Here is a 20,995-nt window from a genome sequence, read left to right as displayed (position 1 = left end):
CCTGGAGCATGGAGAGATCTTCAGCCTCTGTGGATATATACCGCATAATAAAATTATCAACTCTCTAGATTTTATTGACTGTACTGAGCAGAATTCTGGCTAGAATCTCTTTCACACATAGATACTCCTTTTCAAGACACATGGTAAGATGAATCTCCCCTCCTGTTCTGTGCAGGTATTTGTATTTCTATTGACTATTTAGGATACCTAGATGAATTTCAGATGTCCAAAGTTACGTGAAACAAAGCCAACCCTCAAGGCCTAGAAACCTCTCCCTATAAGCTGCAAAACACACAATGTTGCAGTTCCGTAAAATTTGCCAAAGCAATGACTAGAGCATTAACTGTGTGCAAAATACCTGCAAAGAGATTGTTTTCAAGATATTCATAAGATATATATGTGATATATGTGTCTTCTTTACTAGGAAGATTTGAAGATACATCTTTTAACTCTTCAGTGAATAAAACCCCCAAAATATATTCATTTTTTTAATTTAGTGCTCTCCTTCTTACAATTATTTAACTTTGCACGCCTTAATTAAAAAGCATCCAATTAAGAGAAAGATTGGTAAAGCCAGATAGGAAAGAAATTAGAAATTGGTTACTCAGAGTGTGAGTAGGAAGACAGGGAACCATTCAAAAGAGTAAGGAAACTAAACAGAAGCAGTGACAATGAGAGACATCCAGCAAGTTTCCTGACGGGATTATGTGTTATTTAATCAGTGACAAAGTTAGAAGAATCTGCACATTTGATGTCTAACCACGGGAGCACACTAGACATTGTGCATGTGCATAATTGCCAAAGTAACATGACAAAGAGAAGGAAATATAGAGAATTATAGAACTGAGTAAGAAGACTTTTTCAATCATTGAAACTCAGGTGAATTATCCAAAGAACCCTTTTTATACTGTAAAAGAGCAGATATAGACAGTCTGGTAAACTGCAGATATGTATCATTTGTAGTCAGAAAATGATTCTCAGAAAACGACAAGTTCTAGTATGGACCAAAAGTTCCTGACTGTCACATATGAAAGTAGAAAAACACAAATCAGAACACCTGGCAAAAGTACCTAGATCTGGTGATCAAGATCTGGATCAAGATCAAGATCAAGGGCAGCAGTGAGTTTTTCAAGAAGCAAAAGCATATGCAGCTGATTGTGCTTGTGGATGAGCAGCTGCTGGATTTTTGCAATTCCCTTCAGTGCGCACAAAAGCCGAGTGCTCTACTGCTTCATTCTTCACCTTGTGTGATCTGCACAGGACTGAAGCTGAGTGAGGCTATTCAGCTTTTCTTGTTTTCAGCATCTGTGCTACATGTGTGCACTGTGACATCTCTCGGGATCTTTTCCTTTTGCGAGGTTGTAATGTGCCTGTGGCTGTGAAGAGGAAAGTGTCAGCAAAGGTGCTTCAACCTGGATTATTCTTCATTTATCTTTCACCTTTTTCTTTTGCAATGTCCATAGCTAGTTGCCTTGCCCTCTTTCATGGACTTGGCCATTCCATGACAGACCCTAAAAACTTCAAACCCAGTATTCATTAAATCATTGAATTGTGGAATGGTTTCATCTGGAAGGGACCTTAAAAATCATCTTGTTCTTGTTATGAATAAGAAGCTTGACTAGGCCAATATTCAAGCAGCAATCAATTTATTATTTAATATGGTAAAGTATGAGCAATACAGCGCTGGGTACAGTGGGGGAAGTTTTCCCTCCAACTGCACACCGATAATTGATGGTTACAGGTATTTATAGGGGTACTCATCAGTTTTTTCAACAGTTTCTATTTCCAAATTATTACATCACAATTCTATACACTATTGTGATCTTAGTTTCTCAGGATGTATCTCAAAAGGAGTATCCCCAGATGGTGATGGTCCAGTTTCCGAAAGAAGAAAGATGAATCCCATCTGGTGGAGTCCAGCTCCCCAGATGTGTCCACCTTTTAATTACAGAGGCTACAAACCTCATAACAGTGATGTCCAGCTTCCCTTTGGTCAAAACCATAAATCCTTGAGGTGATGTTCATCTCCCTTTCTCAAACTGTTTTTCCCTGCTTCAATAAGGTGTGAGATAAGCATATTTGCTACAAATATTCTAAAGCTATAGTTTAAAGGATACAAGTAATATTCTAAAATTATACTTCAAAAGGTTATTATTGCAGAGCTTTTTTATGGATTAAATGCAAGCAAAAAGCAACATCCTTAACACCTTAATTCCAATGCTCCTAAATCAACCAGGGTTAATTGCAAACAAAAGATAGGTTCAAAGGCCTTTTTCCATGCTTTATTTTCATCAGTTATTATGAGAATTTGCAACTATCCCATTGTCGATGTCCACACATTTCGCATTTACAAGTACACACTTTGCCTGTTTGTACCTGACACGAAACACAGCTTTGCATCTCACATTCTGATCCTCTGCCATGGACAGAAACACCTTCCACTCGATCACGCTGCTCAGAGCCCTGTTCAGCCTGGTCTTGAACACTTCCAGGCATGGGGCAGCCACAGCTTTTCTGGGCAAGCTTTTCTGTGCCAGAGTTATTTCTGTAATCTGTGAGCTAATAATTTGTGACCACCTGTCCCAAATACTAAGGGATGTGGGCTTGGGCCACATTATTTTGGGAGTAAAAAGTGCCCAAATTTTTCTATGTTCCAGCCTAGCACTTGAAAAATGAATTCTTGCCCTGTACTGAGGAATCCAAGTGTTCTTTGCTTTTTCTATTTTTTAAATTTTTTTTTTATGGAGATGGATGGAAATCATATCCTGGTGCTCACCCAACTCTGAAGCTCATGGAAATATGTTACAGCTCCAAGAAAATGAATGGTTATAATTTTTAAAACTACCATTTCTCCAAATTCCCAACTGGTTCCTTGGTTCCTTTCTCTGGTGCATTCCTCCAGCAACAGGAGGGGGAGAGACCAGCCATAAGCAAACGAAGCCCTATTCCCAGTAGCTCAGATGCCAACTCTCCCTCTTTGTGACACCCGGAGCAGGCTGTCTGCTCTGGATTGAAAGTCGTCTCATCAGACTCACTTTTCAGCCTTGCCACGTGACATGTTATGACAAGCTTTTAACTTTGGAGCAGCATTGCATAGAAACATGTCACTGCTTTGGGAGCAGCATGGCACAGGCAGCCAGATCCAGCTCCTGCTGCAGAGGTGCCAGCACCTCTGAGCCCCACACCCATGGGGTGTAGGGGGCTAGAAACATGTCACTGCTTTGGGAGCAGCATGGCACAGGCAGCCAGATCCAGCTCCTGCTGCAGAGGTGCCAGCACCTCTGAGCCCCACACCCATCCCAGCCATGGCTCCTGGGGAGGGATTGACCTGGGATGCTTCAAATGGCCTAAGCACACCTGAGGCAAATGTGTGACCTCCAACAAGTAAGTGACTGGGAGTTAAGAAGTGAAGCTGGGAGGCATTTTTCAAGAAGTAAGTGCCTATAGGTTGCAGGACCTTGGTTTGTAAAACCAAAGCTGTCTAAGAACCCAAAAAGAGAATGTTGGAACTGGAAACTTCCCATTGGGATGAGGTAGTTAACAAGGGCATGGTCTCTGCTGGTTTATCTGTGCCTGTTGCTACTGGTGGTGGAGGGCAAATACAAGATAATTCTGGAAAAATTCCCAGAAGTGAGTCGACACTTCAGAGTAGCTGAGGACAGCTACACTTCAGCTGGTGAGAGCTGAGGAGCAGGAGCTGCTGCAGACTTCGTGGTCTCAATGGCTTGTTCTGTTTTTATCCCCTCACTGCTTTCTATCCATTTAAGCACACCTGAATGATACCAAAAAAGGCTTTTGACAACAAGCTGTCTCTGCTTTCCTAGCCACCCTGCACATTGCCGTGGGTTTTTTGTGGATGTATTTTGCTCTGAGGAGATGGTCACTGCTGACAGAGCTGGTTCTGGGGCTGCCAAGCACCCACCCATGCTGAGCTCATCCTGCTCCCTGCCTTTGCTTCATCACAAAAAAGGACTGACCAGGTGAAAGCAACCTTTGAACCAGTTCTGTGACTCCAGGGTGCACTTGGGAGATGACCCACCACAGTCCCTTCCAACCTTCCCCATTCTGTGATTCTCTGCATTTTATGAGCACTCAATACCTCTGAAAACCTGCATTAATTAGCCTGTTTGACATTTTAAACAACCTTTGTCTTGACCTGAGAGTACAACTCCAGTAAGTACAACAGGCCAGTACTGAGGGAAAGCAGTGTGACCCAGCCAGTGTCCTACAGCTGAGACCTCTTCATCCCTCCACCAGAACAGTCTCACTCATGTCTGACCACAATCTGAGGGCAAGTTGTGACAGGCCAAATCCAAGCCAGGGAGTGAGTGCACTTGGCAAAGCACCTGGGTAACTAGGTGACCCCCAGACAGGGCTCAGCCCCTGGGCATATTCAGGACAACCATGTTTCTGAAGATCACACTGGGCTGTGGGGAGCTGTGTGCTGCAAATTCCTCTATCCGTGTGCAGTGTGAGAAGGGCCGGTTGGTCATGGCCAAGTTTCCATGACCACTGTCACAATCCGCTAGTTGCTAGTGGGGGTTGTGACGGTTCATTAACTTGTCTCAGAGTGCAAAAACAACGTGGAGGGGATTTCAGTATTGATCAAAACAAATACACCTTTTATTGAATGACCACAGCAAATGTGATAGAGGGATTAGAAAAAAGATAAAAGATATAAAAAGAGAGAGAGAGAGAGAGAGAGAGAGATAAAGGGGATATAGCTACCAAATGTAGAGACGAAATCCTCGTGGTCCAGTCAATGGGAAATTCGCCTAGTCATGTCAGGGAGAATCTCAAAATCCTGGTTAACTCAGGGATCTATTATAGTCCTTTGCTGAGGGGGGAACAGACCTTGAAATAGCCAGGGGGAAACAAATACAATAGAGAATAAGTCTCTTGAAATCACAGAGGAACAGGTATTGAAAACAGGTACAGACAGTCCATGTTCTCAGCAGTGAGCAAGACCCATTGTTTTCTTGGTCCAGGAAACCCATCTGGGCAAACATCTCACTTCGATCAGGCCATCCCCCTCCCCCCCCACACCACGTGTTAGGATTACAGAGGTCTCAGTCTCAGTCCTTCAGAGGCGGCTTCAATCTCCATCCGTCATGGTGGTAGTGAAGCAGATGAAGGGTTTTTTGTGGGGGACCACCAAAGTTACCCCTGAAAGTTCATTTGGCCAAGAGGTGGGGAAATTCATGAGCCATTGTCATGAAGCAGGTGCAAGCATATTGGGCGAGTTGCCCCTTGGCAGTCCTTGCTGGAAGCACTGTTGACACAGCTGTGAAAAATCACTTGATGAGCATCCACCTCAACCAGGCCAGAACTCCAATTAGAGTCTTCAGTGGTACCATTCAGTTCTTGCGACAGTTGTGAGGCAAATAAGGGAAACTTCAGTCAGACTTCAGACTTCAGACTGTCTCTTTCAACCACCCACAGGAAAAATCTCATGGCCTTGTTGCTCTCTGAATTTTCAGGAAGGAAAAAAACCTAAACCCTGAGTGTAGGTGAGGTTTGGCTTTGGAGCTCCTCCTGGAGTCAGCTCCAGAGCAAGCAGGGTTGATGCCAGCTTGCCTGTTGCTGGACTATTTCATGGGCAGAGTAAGCAGATAAGATGTCCAAAAAAGTCACAACTGGCTCAGCTGCCACATCAGCACTGAGAGCTTTGGCTGTCCTGCTCTCCCTGGCCTACTCCTGCTGTGTGGGCTCCTTGCTGCTCCTTCCCTCAGGCCCTTGGGAGGGAGGGACAGCTAACATTGCTGGATGGCTCACAGGTCCTTGCATCAGGACAATGGCCGGTGTTACCCAGGAGAAGAATTCATGCTGACAAAAAGGGGAAAAATTAATTCCTGCTCTCTCAGTGTTCCCAAATCCATCCTGAAGCAATGGCACCATCATTGCAACACTTGCCACTGAGTTATCTTCAGGTTTAACTGTATTGTGGGCTTTTCTGTGATCCATTTGTTTTAATTGAATATTCCTTGGGTCTGGTTCAATTTTCCACCAACTTCAGTCCCAAGACAGGCCTCCAGTCTTCTACTGAGATCAAGAAGCTACTGTGAAATTTAGAGCAAATGGGAAAAAAGAAACTCTAGTGACATGTCACTCACAATTTTAAAGAGCAAGAGCCATCCCTCCCTGGCAGGCTGCCTTTTTCTCCCTGTAATCTGTCCCACAAAGAGCATGGGAGATAACTCAGTGGCAGATCCCTCCCCTGGACTGATAAAAGGGGCTTAAATTTACCAGCATGGTCTTGGCACTGCAGAACAACATTAGAATGATAACACTCATCATGCTCAATGAACTTCCAAACCTTATTTATAAACTTGAAAAAAAGGACCTGAGGATTTGTTATCCTTTGGATGAAAAAAAAAGACAAACAGCACATATGTCTTGAAGTTCCCCTTATTTAACCCCCACAGATAGTTTGCCTGATGCACTATCTTCCATCAAAAAAAAAGAAAAAATATCATTTTCTGGAGGTTAATCTCCTGTTTTCAGAGGAAAAGAAAAAAGAAAAAGGAAACTATCACCTCTGTAGATGGGAAAGCAGAGGCAGAAAGAGGGCAAGAGAACTGTTCTGTAGAAACAGATCACATCGCTGATTATCAAAGCAGTAATTTTATCACAAGTCTTGTAACTTTGAGGGCAGACTAGCTAATGATTCAATTAGCAGGGAAAATATCCATATTGCTGCTTGAAATGTTCTGGGCAAATCTGTCACTCATTTTGTTATATATCTGTGTACCTACACCAGGAGTCAGATTTAGAAAATCCTTTTTGTCTACCCATATTCTTTACATTAAAAGAAACAAAACAAAACACTTTCAATTACTTTTTCCCTAAGCCCCAGCATTCAGGGCAGTGAAGTATGGACTTTGACATCATTAGCACAGAAAAAAAACCCACATTTTTTAGTCTTATTCCTTGAAAGAAAAGAATTGTCTCTTTATTTAAGGTTGTTCTGCCTTTCTTTTTTATCAGATTCTCCTTAAAAACTCCGGCATCCTTTGCCAAGTGTTAACCACTCTTGCTGGAAGCAATAATTACATCCATGAGTGTTATGTCATTTAGTTTTAAATAGGAAAGGCAGGAGATAGTGCCTACTGGAAGGAGCACGTCTTGGGAAAAGCCTTTGGAAAGGAATACATAAAAAAACCCCAAAGATCTGAAACCCTCATCACAGGATCCATGGGTGGCTGGCACCCTGACAATTGGCTGAGAAGGGCTCACTAGCAATTTCTGGGAATGGTCTACTAGTGGGACATATCCATTGACTTCTCCAACCATACCAATTTTAAGAACTCATTAATGTTAAAAATTATTCAAAATGGAGAAAAGACAAACAAAAATCAACATCTGGTGTGATTTTGATAGCTCCAATTTCAGAAATAGAAAGGAAGGGACTTTGTTAGTGTACAAATATTCTGCAAAACTTCTTGAGGTCAGAGTGTTTCTCCTCTCTGTCTCCTTCAGGACAACTGACTGGAGAGAGGCAAGGAGAGATTTTTATTTGTGAAGTTTTGCATTTAACCATTATGGGAGGTGGTACAAAGTGAGACCTAAAGGGTGGTGGCTCTTTGGCAGTGACTGAAGTTCTCTGACAGCTCTTAACCCCCCATCCCTGGGGTTTTGAATTGGGCCAGGGAAACAGACGTCTGTGTGTTAATCCTGTTAGAGAGGAAAGCTTACCCTGGGTATCTGTCAGCAGGAACCTGTACCTCCAGGCCTTGGTAGCACTGACTTCTTAGCCAAAGCTTCCTGCTGTGTATGAAGTATCCTATCACAGAATCAGAATATTGTGAGTTGGAAGGGACTCGCAGGGATCATCAAATGGCCCACAGAGGATCAAACCCACAAACCTGGTATCCTTAGCACCATGTTCCAACCAGCTGAGTCAGTCTCAGGGTCATCACTGAGGCCACCAGCAGAGCAAGATCTCCCCATGGTGCTGCCCAAACCAACTCAAGCCGGTGATGGCACAGGCAGCATCAGCTCGCGGAGTCACTGTGTCATTGCTGCCAGCGCAGGTGTCAGAGCAAGGAGGAGAGAGCTCACTCTGAGCTCACCACAGCCCTGCCTTGGGACTGACTGCCAAACAGAGCTGTGCCATGCATGCCATCATCTGCATGGCAAAGAGAGGACATGAAAAGCCACTAAGGAAACTGCCATCTCCTCCCTGAAGTCTTCCCTGAAAGCCAGCAGCCACTTTGGGAAGACTGCATTTGCTGCCCATCAGCTGCACTGTGTCTTACAGGAATTTAAATACCCCAGGTTTGGCTTGATCCTGAGCAGAAAACAGTAAGGACAAAGGGAGAAGGCTGCGCTGCAGGGCAGGTGGATCCAGGCAAAGCTGATTTGGGGAGCAGGCTTGTTCTAACAGCATTTCATTTTCCACTACTAGAACTGTGTGTCAACAGATTTCAAATATCTTCCTAAGTCCCTGTGTCTTGCTTGAAAGTGCTATGTCTTTATCAGACCATTGATGGTCCTTCTGAAATGTGAGTCTCACTGGCTGCATCCAAACCTTTTGCTTGAAGAACATTCCTAATTAAAGCAGATTGGGCCTTTGGGAAAGAATGGGCTGCAAAGCATTTCCTAAAGCATTTTCTACTCCAATTTCATAGTGAGAAAATATACCTGAAGCATGATGCTGGGATTAGGATTGAGACAAATATGAGTTTGGTGGGTCAATTTTACCTTGAGAGCTTGAGAAACACTGGAAGCTCAAGTGATGATCCCAGAGGGTTTAACAGACAGATTTCACCCTCCCAGAAATACAAGGGCCTTAAAACCACTGTTAATTTGTTGACATCTTTCATCTTACTCCTTTCAATCCCACCTCTTTTTATTTTCTCCATAACTGTCTTTACAGATATTAATTACCATTGATTTAAGTCTTTCTCCCTGGGTCTTCCTTGGTTTTGCAATTATTTGCAGTGACATAATTTTCGACTCTTTTGTAGCCATTTCTGCAGTATTAGGCGTGGCTACTACCTGCATCCCCTTGATCACCTGCTGAAAGAGTTGCACTTAGCAAGGTGTCATGCATGGTAAAAAGATTAGAGTTGCTATAGCACAGAAGAGGACAAACGCTATTCATTTAACCCATAGCTTGCCAGGTATCCATGACAACGTGTCCCATTCCCATCCTTTCCACCTTTGGACTGGTACACAAACTAACTTGATTTTCTTTATTATTTGTTTGACCACTTTTCTGTTGCCATCTCTTTGCAAACAGCAGTTTGAAGAATTTAATAACTCGTCCTCCTTCTGCTAATAGATAATCTTATACCATCCAATGCTGAAATATTGCATTCTTCATTTGAGTGGCTTGGTCGTCAAGAAGGTCAAGAGCCATAGCTGTCCGGTTGCTTATAATTTCAAAGCAGGTTGTAACCTAAATATCCCATTCAAATTATAAATGGGTTCTCTGGCACTTCATATTAATTCATAAGGATTCCAAGTGGCTGGTCTATAGTGTGATACAATTTTTTCTGGTGACCATTTATCTTTTCCCCATTTTAGGGTTCTCCCTCCAGCCAGGGCTGCATCAATTGATTGCTTTCACTAATTAAATCACCATAGATTTTGATTCCTAAGTGAGTTCCCTGAACTTGTGGTAGGTCTAATATGCCCCATATAACATCCTTGAGCAGCTTGGAGGTAAGCTGCAATACTCATGGTGACTGCAATGCCAGTCAATGGCATCTTTCCAAAGCTGATGTTCCGTTAGCAAAGGGGCCTTCCTACTCTGTGTCATCAATTGGTGGGTCAAAAGTTGGATCATTTCCTGGCCTTAGCGGTCCTCCAACAGTAGCTACCCCACCCTAAGAGTTACAATGTTTTTATTTCCAAGCTCCCCTGCAGGATTCCCAGCTACATTTACATCTGCAATCTGTTTGCTTGGATTTGGAGAAGAGCTCACTAACAAAGGGCTCAAGTTTCGTTTTGGTGTTGACATTTGCACTGATAATCACAAACAACGTGTTCTACTCGTGGAACTTTCTTGGAGGCAGCTTAAAAACAGGTGGTCAAAAAATCCCTTGTCCCTCCCCACTGCTTTACAGCCTTCAAAATCTTTTTGGTAATGATTGTAGGAACACCTCAACCAGCTACCATTAGTGAGCTTCACAGGCATTTGATTGCATTTGCTTGATGTTTGGAACAACTGCAAGGAGGGCAATTGGGAGTCCAGACCCAGATGTTTAAACCCAAAGGTAAAGTCAAATCACAAACGCTTTTCCTACATAGACACCCCCTGTCCTATTTAGGCAATAAGTGCCTGATTCAGAAGAATGAAGTCACCATGGGCTTCCTTCTTTTACCCAAATCCTGTCCCATTATGGACCTCATTTAGGGTATTGATCCACCATTTAGATTCCACTGAGCTAGTCACCCACAGCCACGCTTCAGATTCTTCTGGCCCTCTGCAGACCCAACAACAGCTAAGGTTAAAAACTTTGGCTGCTTCTTCTCCTAAGGCTGGAAATGGATTCTTCCATTCCTGGCCTAAACTTAGCTGACAATATAAAAGTAGAATTAGTAAGGAAAATATTCTAATAGTGTCTTCTAATGACTTAGTCTAATTTTCGCCTTGTCTTCCATACCACCTGTGGCCAGTGAATGCACAGAAATCACTTAAGATAAAGAAAACAGTGACAGCAAGTAGTAGCCCCCCAGTGAGTGGAGATTCTAAAAGAAGGATGCTGATGCCCATCCAGACTATTTCAGCAGACAGTCTGTGGTAGGTACACACGGCTTGCCCCAATGTCAGCGCACTGGCTGTTGCTCCAGACTATTCCTCCTCTGCTGAGATGTCCTAATCTCTGGGGCCTTAGAGACCTTGACTAGAGTGTGATGGGTCCACCTGTGTTCAGCTGTCTTGATGGCTGTTTCTGTGGTCAGTAGCATTGGAAAGTCCTACTCCACTTTGTCACCAGTGGTGCATCTTTCCACTCCTTAAGCAGGACTAAATCCCCTGGTTGGATGTTATGAACAGCCAAAGTCCAAAGGCAGGGGCTATGCCAGCTGAGCTTCCGGTTGAAGGGATTTCACGAGAGACAGTATCCTGGCCACCTATTCTTTTAAATATACATCACTTACCTCTACACCCCACTAGGTTGAGAATTAGCCAGGTGAGGAATCCCAAACAATAATTCAAAGGAAGAGAACTGATTCTCTCTTCTAGGTCTGGCCTTCATTCTTGCCAAAGCCAATGGAAAAAGCCCTACCCATGGCATCTTGGTACCTATTAACAGCTTCAAAGGGTGTTTCTTTATTTCTCTCTTCATTTGTTTTATACCTGGCACAAGTTCTGGTGGTGCTAGGGGGTATGGAGGATCCATTGTTTTCCTAAAGTAGCCATAACCCCTTGAAGGATCTTTCTTTTAAAATTGGCTCCCTTGAGTCTGTTGCTTCTACAATCCTGTATCTTGAAATAATTTGTTCCAAAAATACCTTCATAGGTGATGCTGTAGCTGCTGAAGCAGTTGGGAATGCTTCTGGCCACCTTGTTAGCTGATATACTATTACCAGAAGATATTTAAGCCTTCCCACTTGGGACATCTCAGTAAAATCCACTTGGCATCTTTATGGGAATTTACAAAATTAGACGGTTTTGGGAAAGCTCCAAAAGGCAGGCCTCAGAGACAGTAAAACTGTGATTAGAGCTAAGCATCAGCCATGAGATAGGTGAGCAGAAAAATTATTTAAAAAGTAGAAAGGCAAGGACAAATAGAACAACAGTTTGTGTATTGGCGCTTGTCTAGAATAACTCTCTAAGCTACAGAAAAGTTTATCTAGCAAGACATTAGGAAAGTTGAACTTAATAATGGAGCTCTGTGCGTTGTGTTTTAAGGCTTATAAGTAGGTATTGTATTCAAAATAAGCAAGCATTGTTTTAACTAAAGGTACGTGTGCTTATAGTGGTTGGATATAACTACTGTCAATGTGCTTTTGCTTTGTGTGATTGGGCAAAAACTTATAAAGTAAGTTGTAACATTAAGTTCTTTGTTTGCTGCTTGGGATGTGAGCTGCTGGCATCTTTTCATTGTCACAATCATGTAATGAGACTGATGCTGAAAAATAAAACAGCTCAAGACACGTTCTACAGCAGTCTTGTCTTGTTCGTGATTCGTACATAGCTTCTGGCTGGAGATAAATGGTGCTCCATGTGAGGAACTTTGTTAAACTAGAAGAATAAAAAGAAATATTGTAGACAGTTCAGTCACTGGAAGGCCAAGCTGTTAAACAGAAGAATAAATCATCCCGTTCGTCATCTGCACCTAATGTCCTTGTAAGTAATAAGTAGCATTTTAAAAGCTCCTGAGCTACACGATAAGAAATCATTTATCTAAAACAGAAGGAGACATTTTTTACTGGCTTGAGAAAATTTTACAAGATAAAAGATGTTCAAACATCTCAAAGCATGAACTGAAAGACTTATTAATCTGAGTAAAAGCAAATACTCAAAATATAGACTTGCAGTCTACTTTCACCTTTGATTTTTGAAACCAGATAAACTGGAAAATTTATAATCTATTCTCTCTCAAAAAAGAAAAGAACTGTGAGCAAACTAATGCCTGTCTCCAGAGCTTTAATAGAGAGCTTTAAACAAAATAATCATAATAAAGACTTTTTTGAATGCCAAAACAGAACATCTGGTTCTGAGATTTTAATTCCAAGTAGTGCTGAGCCGTTGTCCTCTTCTAGGAAGATCTCGAGTTCTGTTCGAAGTTCCTTCCCTTCTAGCACGTCCAGAGTTTCTCCAAGCAATGTAGACAGCACCCGGATCCCCAAGAAGTGAGAATCAAATCCACTTTCAGCTTCTGTTGTGTCCTCTGTTTCTTCCGAAATTCCCTACGTCACTGATGCTGTGACAAGCCACCCTCACATTCCTCTGCAGAAGCACCCACCCCTGCAATGCCTGAGAAAGCATTCAAGATTTTCATTGCATTCCAAGAATGTAAGAAGTCAGAAGTTGTGTTCTAGAGAAGATGAGAGTCGCACAGGTCCGAGAGATAAGAGTTAGGAGAAGCTTTGCAATACAAGAGCTGTTTGTTCTGAAGTTGTGCAAGTGAAGACTGCCGAAAGAAGCTCTAGGTCTGCTCTGCCTAGTCAAAAAGCTGCGGAGGTCACTCCTGCCACTACTTCCCCTTCTCAGGAAGATACCCCCTCAGATCTAGCTCAAGCAAGCAGATTGCTTTGCAGTTCTGAAAATTCTTTTCTTGCAAATTCTTCTCCCAAGTCTCTCCCAGAGTTTTTGCTGTTTTTAGTTCCCCAGCCTCCAGATATAGGTAGTAAGAGAGCTTTAGATTTGGCTCTGCCTGCAGAGGAGCGAGCAAAAAAGAAGACAAAGGTGGCAGGCAGCAGCCAAGGGCTGAGCGAAGCCAAGATGGCTCTGCCCAGACAAATGCATGAAGTAGAAGCAAGACAGCTCAGAAAAGTTTCTGGAGAACCACAAACAGAAGCTTTAAAGCCCCTCTCATTCGCTGCTAAGAGAGAAAATAGCATGTCAAAATCACAACTTAAAGCTGAAAGTTTTCCAGCTGAGTCCCCGCAGACAAAGATACAGTGTGAAACCTGTAACAGTTCATTAGAAAGTGTCACAAATACAAATTCGAGATTTGCAGCTCGAAAGTAGCCCAATTTGTATAATTCTAATAAAACCCAATTCAGTAAAATGAGAGGAAATTTATCAAGCTCTAACTTTTTTCCTAGCACCAATACAACACATTCCTCAGCCGCTACCTCCATTGTGGAAGAAATGTTGAGAATGTGAAGCTCGCCTCCTCCTCCTCTGCCCTTCCTGGCAGGGCTCCCGGAGAGGCGTATAACTCAGGCAGCACTGCTGCCAAGATTTCAGAATTCTAATCCTCCGCCCTTCCTGGCAAAGCTCCTGAAAATATTTGTTGCTGCGGCAACACCTCTGCCAAGAACTTAGAGCTTAGCAGAGTTCCTAGAACAGATGATGACAGTGACAATACTACCTGTTCTGTATCAGAAACAATAGTGATGTGAGAGAAAAATAAAACACAATCTAAATCAGAAGTAAACCCTCCATTGCAATTACCTAATTAGTCTAATATTAATCAAAATTTAGAAAAATATTTAGATTCAAAGAAACAACTCCTTGCATTACCTCTAAGATATAGTCGTAATGATGTAAAACCACGATTTAAAAGTCTTTCTCACCATGATATAAAAGAACTACGTCAAGCTTTGAAAGAGAATTCTCTTCTCCTTATTTTAATAATGTGTTGAAAAGTATATTTAATTCTTATGACTCAGTCCCTGCTGATTGTCAAAATGTAGCTTCCCTGATTTTAACCAATTCACAATATCTTTTATAAGAATTACAACAGAAAAACTTCTTAATAAATTAGTTGAAAGATATGAAAATACTCCTTATAAGACTATAGATGCTACCCAACTAGCAAGTGATCCACCTTTCCATAGACCAGAAAATCAAGCAGTAGAATTACCTCAGACTGTATTAACAGATATTAAAGATGCTGCTAGAAAAGCTTTGTTTTCAGTTGAGCCAACTAGTACACATGTAAATGCTTATACCATCAGACAAAGTGAAACAGAATCCTATAATTCTTTTCTAGACAGATTACCCAAGCAATGTTCAGATGAACAAGCACGCTCCTATATTGTTCAAAACCTTGCTTTTGTAAATGCTAATGAAGAATGTAGAAAAATTATTTTAACTTTACCTAATCAGCCTCCAGCTGTTAGGCAGATGCTAACAGCTTGCAGTAAGCTCACTTCTCCACAACATCTTGCTAACATGCAAGTCAATACATTAAGAAAAACATTAAGAGATAATATGACACAACAAATAGATAAATTTAAAGAGCTCCTAAACAAACAAGAAAAAAATTAAGAAAAATCTGTTAGTACTGTACAGTTAGATTCTGATAAAAAAGTTTGTTGCTTTGCTTGCAGTAAACCAAGTCACATTAAAAAAGATTGTCCTACGAAAACAATCCAACCTAAACAACTTTCTATTTACTGTCGATGTCAAAAAAAAGCATCTTGCTAAGTACTGTCACTCTCAGTTTGCCATCGATAGCAGACCTTTGTTGTTAAACTCAAAAAAGAGTGCGGATTACCACTGCGCCCCGACACAAGTAGTAGTACCTCCTTGCAGCCAGTTACCCAGTCAAGTAGTATTAGTACCTCAGTCATTTATTCCTCAATCAACCAATCCTCAAATAGTTCCAACTCAATACCCTCAAGTGCAAAGTTCAAATTAGCATCCTCAAAATTAATTCATCTATTAAATAATTTGTGTTGTGAAAACATTCCTATTAGAATTGTCAATCTTTTTCAACAAAGACAAGATTTTTTGATTCTAAGCAAAGCCAACAACAAAATTTTTAGACTTTCAATCTTCCTTCTCTTGTTTCAGTAAATTCTAATGAAGAGCTAGTAATTTTAGCTCTTGCACTTGATGTTCCTATAGTAATTCCACCAAAAACACCTATAGCTATTGCATTTCTTTCACCCATGAATACACCCAAGCAAAACAACTTTCCAAAGAATTCAGTTGTGTCTGTGCCATCTAATACCTCAGGTCCAAAAGTCTTTTAAGTGCAATGTTTAGACTGCAACTGACCAAAATTGACTTGTAGCCTGACTCACTGTAGTAAAATAATTTATGTTACAAACATGCCAGACACTGGTGCAGATGTCACTGTAATTTCTCACATGTTCTAGCCCAGTGATTGAGATTTAGTAGCTCCTTCAAGTTCCCTCACAGAGATTAGAAGTGCTACTGTGTGTTTGCAAAGTGCATCCATGATTAACATTACAAGTCCTGAAAGAAAGACAGCAACGGTGCGTCCTTTTGTTGTTCAGAAGCCTCTCACTGTCTAGAAAAGAGACGTCCTGTCCCAAAAGAAAGGAAAACTAGAAGTAAGACTGTGATAGAAACCACATCAAAACCTGCCACTTTAAAGCTGACCTAGAAAACTGATCATCCTATATAGATTGATTAATAGCCTTTAACAGAGAAAAAATTAAATATACTTAAAAAATTAGTAAAAGAACAATTACAGCAAAGTCACATCACCCCCACAAATAGTCCCTAGAACTCACCAGTATTTGTCATCCACAAGAAGACATCAGACTCCTAGAAGTTACTTCTTCATTGAAGAAGATCAATGAAGTGATTAAAGACATAAAACCTCTTCAACCTAAACTCCCTTCTTTATCAATGATCCCAAAACACCAGCCTCTCATTGTCATTGATTTAAAAGACTGTTTTTTCCACATTCCACTTCATCCTGATGATGCTCCAAGATTTGCCTTTTCAGTTCCTATCATCAATCGAAGAGAACCCATGCAGAAATATCACTAAAAATCATTGCCGCAAAAAATGAAGAATTCGCCTATAATTTGCCAGTATTTTGTTGCATAAGCTTTGTCTCTAGTTCGACAGAAGTATCCAAGATCCATAATTCTACACTACATAGATGATTTGCTCATTGCAGCTCCAATGCAGACAGAGATAGAGCAAACCTGTACTAGTGTTGTTACTGAAATCCAAAATGGTAGACTTAAAATTTCTGCAACAAAAATCCAAGAAGTTCCACCCTAAAAGTATCTAAGATAGAAGATGACTGAGAAAACAATAACACCACAGAAGATACAGCTCCAGACCAGTGTCAACAATCTGCAAGACTTACAACAGCTTCTAAGAAAAATCAATTGAGTCAGACCTGTTTTAAGAATCACCGACGATAAACTAAGTCCACTTTTCAATTTACTGAGAAGAAGCTGCAACATCAGCTCTCCTAAAACCTTAACACCTAAAGCTCATACAGTCCTTGACAAAGTCATAAAAGCTCTCCAAGGACGACAAGCTCATCGCTGTATTCCAGAAAAGCCTTTCTTTTTTGCAATTTTAAGAGGAAAAATGCAACTTTGTAGTCTCAGTTTTCAGTGAGACCCTTCTGAGACAAATCCTTTGTTGATAATAGATTTTTCTTCCCTACAAGTTTCCAAAAACTATTTTTACAGTTTTAAAGATGATAGCACAAATTGTAATTAAAGCCAAAACAAAATTGTTAAGTTTAGCAAGTCAAAAATTTGCAGTTATCTATTAACCATTAAAAAAAATCTTAATTGAGCAATGCAAAATTCTGATGATTTGCAGTATGCATTGTTGAACTTCTCAAGTGTTTGTTCTGCTCATTACCCAGCTCACAAATTATTGCAAGCAAAATTGAGTTTTAGAGAGAAACGTAACTTAAATAAAAAAACCTTTAAACGCAATAACTCACTTCCCTGATAGCTCTAGCAAAAGCCACAAATCAGTCGTAACTTAGTTAAATCAAAAAACTAATGCTTGAGAGTCAGACATTCAAATAGTAGAAAGATCTCCTCAGATTGTTGAGCTTGCTGCTGTAGTTCGATCTTTTCAACTCTTTCCCCAACCTCTTAATTTAATCACAGATTCTGCTTATGTTGCTAATGTAGTTAAGAAATTAAAAAGATCAGTTTTAAAAAACGTTAACTATGACACTTTATACCATTAGCTTTCATGTCTTTAGAGAACTTTACATTATAGAACTAATCCATATTTTGTTTCTCACATCAGAGCTCATTCTTCGCTTCCTAGATTTTTAGTAAAAAGAAATGCAAGAGCAAACAAACTAACAATAGTTATTTCAAATGCTTTGCCAAACATTTTTGAACAAGCAAAACTAAATCATGCCTTTTTTCACCAAAACGCGCAAGCACTTGTGCGAATGTTTCAAATTTCCAAAAGTCAAGCTAAAGCTATCATCAGTACTTGCCCTGACTGTCAGCTTGTGCAGCCTCCTGTTTCTACAAGAGCAATCAACCCATAAAATTTGCAAAGCCTGAAGTTATAGCAAACAAATATCACTAAATACCCTTCCTTTAGTAAATTTAAAAATATTCATGTTTCAGTAGACACGTTCTCTAATGCAATTTTTGCTTCCCTTCACACAGATGAAACAGGTAATCATGCCTGTCATCATTTTTTGCAAGCTTTTGCTTCATTAAGTGTGCCCCAAGAAGTAAAAACCGACAATAGTCCCATGTATACATCTCAAAAATTAGTCACATTTCTAAAAAAATAGAGTATTCGTCACATTTTTAGTATTCCTCACTCTCCCACAAGTCAAGCTATTATTGACAGAGCACATCAAACATTAAAACGCATTCTAGATCAGCAGAGAGTAGAGGTCACACCACAGATGAGGTTGAACAAAGCTTTGTATGTTTTTAATTTTTTAAACAATTTGGTTGCAGAACCCAATCCACCGATTTTTAGGCATTTTTCAAATAACACACAGGCAAAACTGAAAGAAAATCCCCCTGTTTTAATTAGAAACCCTGAGACTGGACAAATTGAAGGTCCTTTCTGATTAATCACCTGGGGCAAAGGGTATGCTTCTGTCTCTACAGGTGTAGGAATTAAGTGGGTCCCACCCAAGAACGTCAAACACATGTTCGCACCCCAGAACATGTTGACGAGTCCAGAACCGAGGAAGCAAGTACAAGATGTGAGCCGAGCAGAGGAATCCCAGGACACGCCTGATGTTCTTTGTGCAGCGGTGGAACCTGCAAACTCTGATTTTGTGTCAATGTTATTTATAAGTGTGTCAATTGGATGTCAAATGTTTGTTTCGTAGAGCTGATTTTTGGCAAAAGTGTGGGTTTTTGTTTTTGTTAGGTTATAGATCCCCACTATTGGATCTTCAAAGTCAAATCTTATCTTAAGGTCAAAAGCAAAGTTCCTAAATTGATATATATGCGAGGATTTTGCCAAAACTTAGCTCATGAAAAGGATGGAGCAAAATCAAATTGTATGTTGGTGTTGGTGGGTTTTCATTGTTTTTTGTAGTGCAGATTTGCCTGTGGAACAACCAAAAACAAATGTTTGGGTGACCTCAGCCAAGGCAGCAGGCTCCGATACTATATACTTGTCTAATTCGGAACCAGAAAAGCCTTTCTCAACCTGTCTGCTTGGTCTGCCAGTAAAAGATTTGCCTTTGATCAAAAAGCAATTCAATGGTGAGCCAGGTGAAATTGACAATGGGAACAATCCTGCATTGAACTGGAATGTTTGGGCCAAAGAACTTCCCAAAGCAGTATCTGAACCCCAAGAACTGGAAATCCTTGGTTCTTTAACAATGGATTTTTGCTTTACCTTCAGAGCTAGTGGTTGGCGAGAAGGTGATCCTCCAAAGTACAATGTTACTCCCCATTATTTTGCATACAGAAACTTAAGTTTTTGGTGTAATTATTCAAACAGTTGGGATGTGCTTTCTGAGGCTGACCAATATCCACGTCAATTGCCCAAGGGATATTGGTTAATTTGTGGGGATAGGGCTTGGCAAGGCATTCCATCACACCTTGAAGGTGGCCCATGTAGCATTGGGATGCTCACTGTAATTGCACCCACTGCCAAAGTGGTCATGAAAAAAAAACAAAGGTGAATAAGATCTGCTCTTCATTATGATGAGAACTGTAAAAGTAATTTTATGCCTTGGAAGGCTGCGAAAAGGGTTTCAGCAGGTTTGTTTTTACCCCAATTGGCTTCCGCAATGGCATTGAAACAATTAGATTGGGTTGGATGTTGGCTGAGTAAACAAACTAATGCCACATCCACTGCAATTAGTGACACATTGACCGATGTTGATAGTGTTAGACATGCTACCCTTCAAAATAGAGCAGCAATTTTCTTTTACTGGACATGGTTGTAAGGAATTCGAAGGATTGTGTTGTATGAACCTGTCAGATCATTCTGAATCCATCCACAAAAGCATACAAAAACTGGAAGATTTGACAGCCCAAATTAAAGAAGATGGTGGGTCCTGGTTAGATGATTTGTTCCAAGAATGGAGCTTTGCACCTCGGCTAAGGCAACTTTGCAAGATAGGTCTCTGTGTATTGGGTGTTTTGGTAGTGATATTAATAGTAATACCCTGTATACTTCAGTGTGTGCGACGAATGATGAACAAAACTGTCAAAGAAGTTTTTATCATACAAGAGAGAGAAATAGGAAGTGGATTCACAGAAAGTGCGTGAAATCTCATGGAGATGGTGGATGAAGGTATAGAAATGGAAGAAAGTTTTGAGTTAAGACCCTGAAATCGACAAGAGTTTTTTGAACAATGACTTGTAACTATTGTCAGGTGTGACTTATGCCCTTTTCACTGACTGGACCTTCACAGTATTAAGTTGTTGTGTTGTAAAATAGCAATGCTTAGTGCCAACAAGAACAGGCTTTAAGCAGATAATAAGCAAAAATATTATAGTAAGGCTATGAAATGCAAGTAATAAATGACACGATTATGAAGGTTTCTTTTTGAGTGAACAGAGAGGGGGAGTTGTGGGAATCCATAAAATCAGAGGGTTTTAGGAAAACTATAGAAGGCAGGCCTCAGATGCAGCAGAATTGTCAGTAGAGCTAAAAGCAACAGCCATGAGATTAGTCAGCAGAAAAATTATTTAAGCTGTAGAAAAGATATGGGCAAATAGAACAATAAAACTGTGTATTAGTGCTTGTCTAGCTTTCTAAGTTGCAGAAAGTTTATCTAGCAAGATATTAGGAAGGTTAAGCTTATGAATGGAGCTCTGTGTGTTGTCTCTTATAAACAGGTAATGTATTCGAAATACGCAAGCATTGTTTTAACCAAAGCTACGTGTGCTTATGGTGATTGGATAGAACTACTGTCTCTGTGCTTTTGCTTCATGTGATTGGTCTAGAAGGTTATAAAGTATGCTGTAACATTAAGTTTTCTGGCCTGCTGCCTGGATTTGTGAGCTGTTAGCATCTTTCCATTATCACAATCATGTAATGAGACTGATGCTGAAGAAATAAATAGCTCGAGACACTTTCCATAGCAGCCCTGTCCTGTTCATGTCTGTAAATAAACTGCCGGTGTCATCTTCCTTTTAGAATGTTTTCTGGGCCATCAGCTGCTCAACATGTAACTCACAT

Source organism: Molothrus aeneus, chromosome 2 (assembly GCF_037042795.1).
Source record: "Molothrus aeneus isolate 106 chromosome 2, BPBGC_Maene_1.0, whole genome shotgun sequence".
Lineage (NCBI taxonomy): Eukaryota > Metazoa > Chordata > Aves > Passeriformes > Icteridae > Molothrus > Molothrus aeneus.
Note: the sequence above shows the minus strand (reverse complement) of the source record.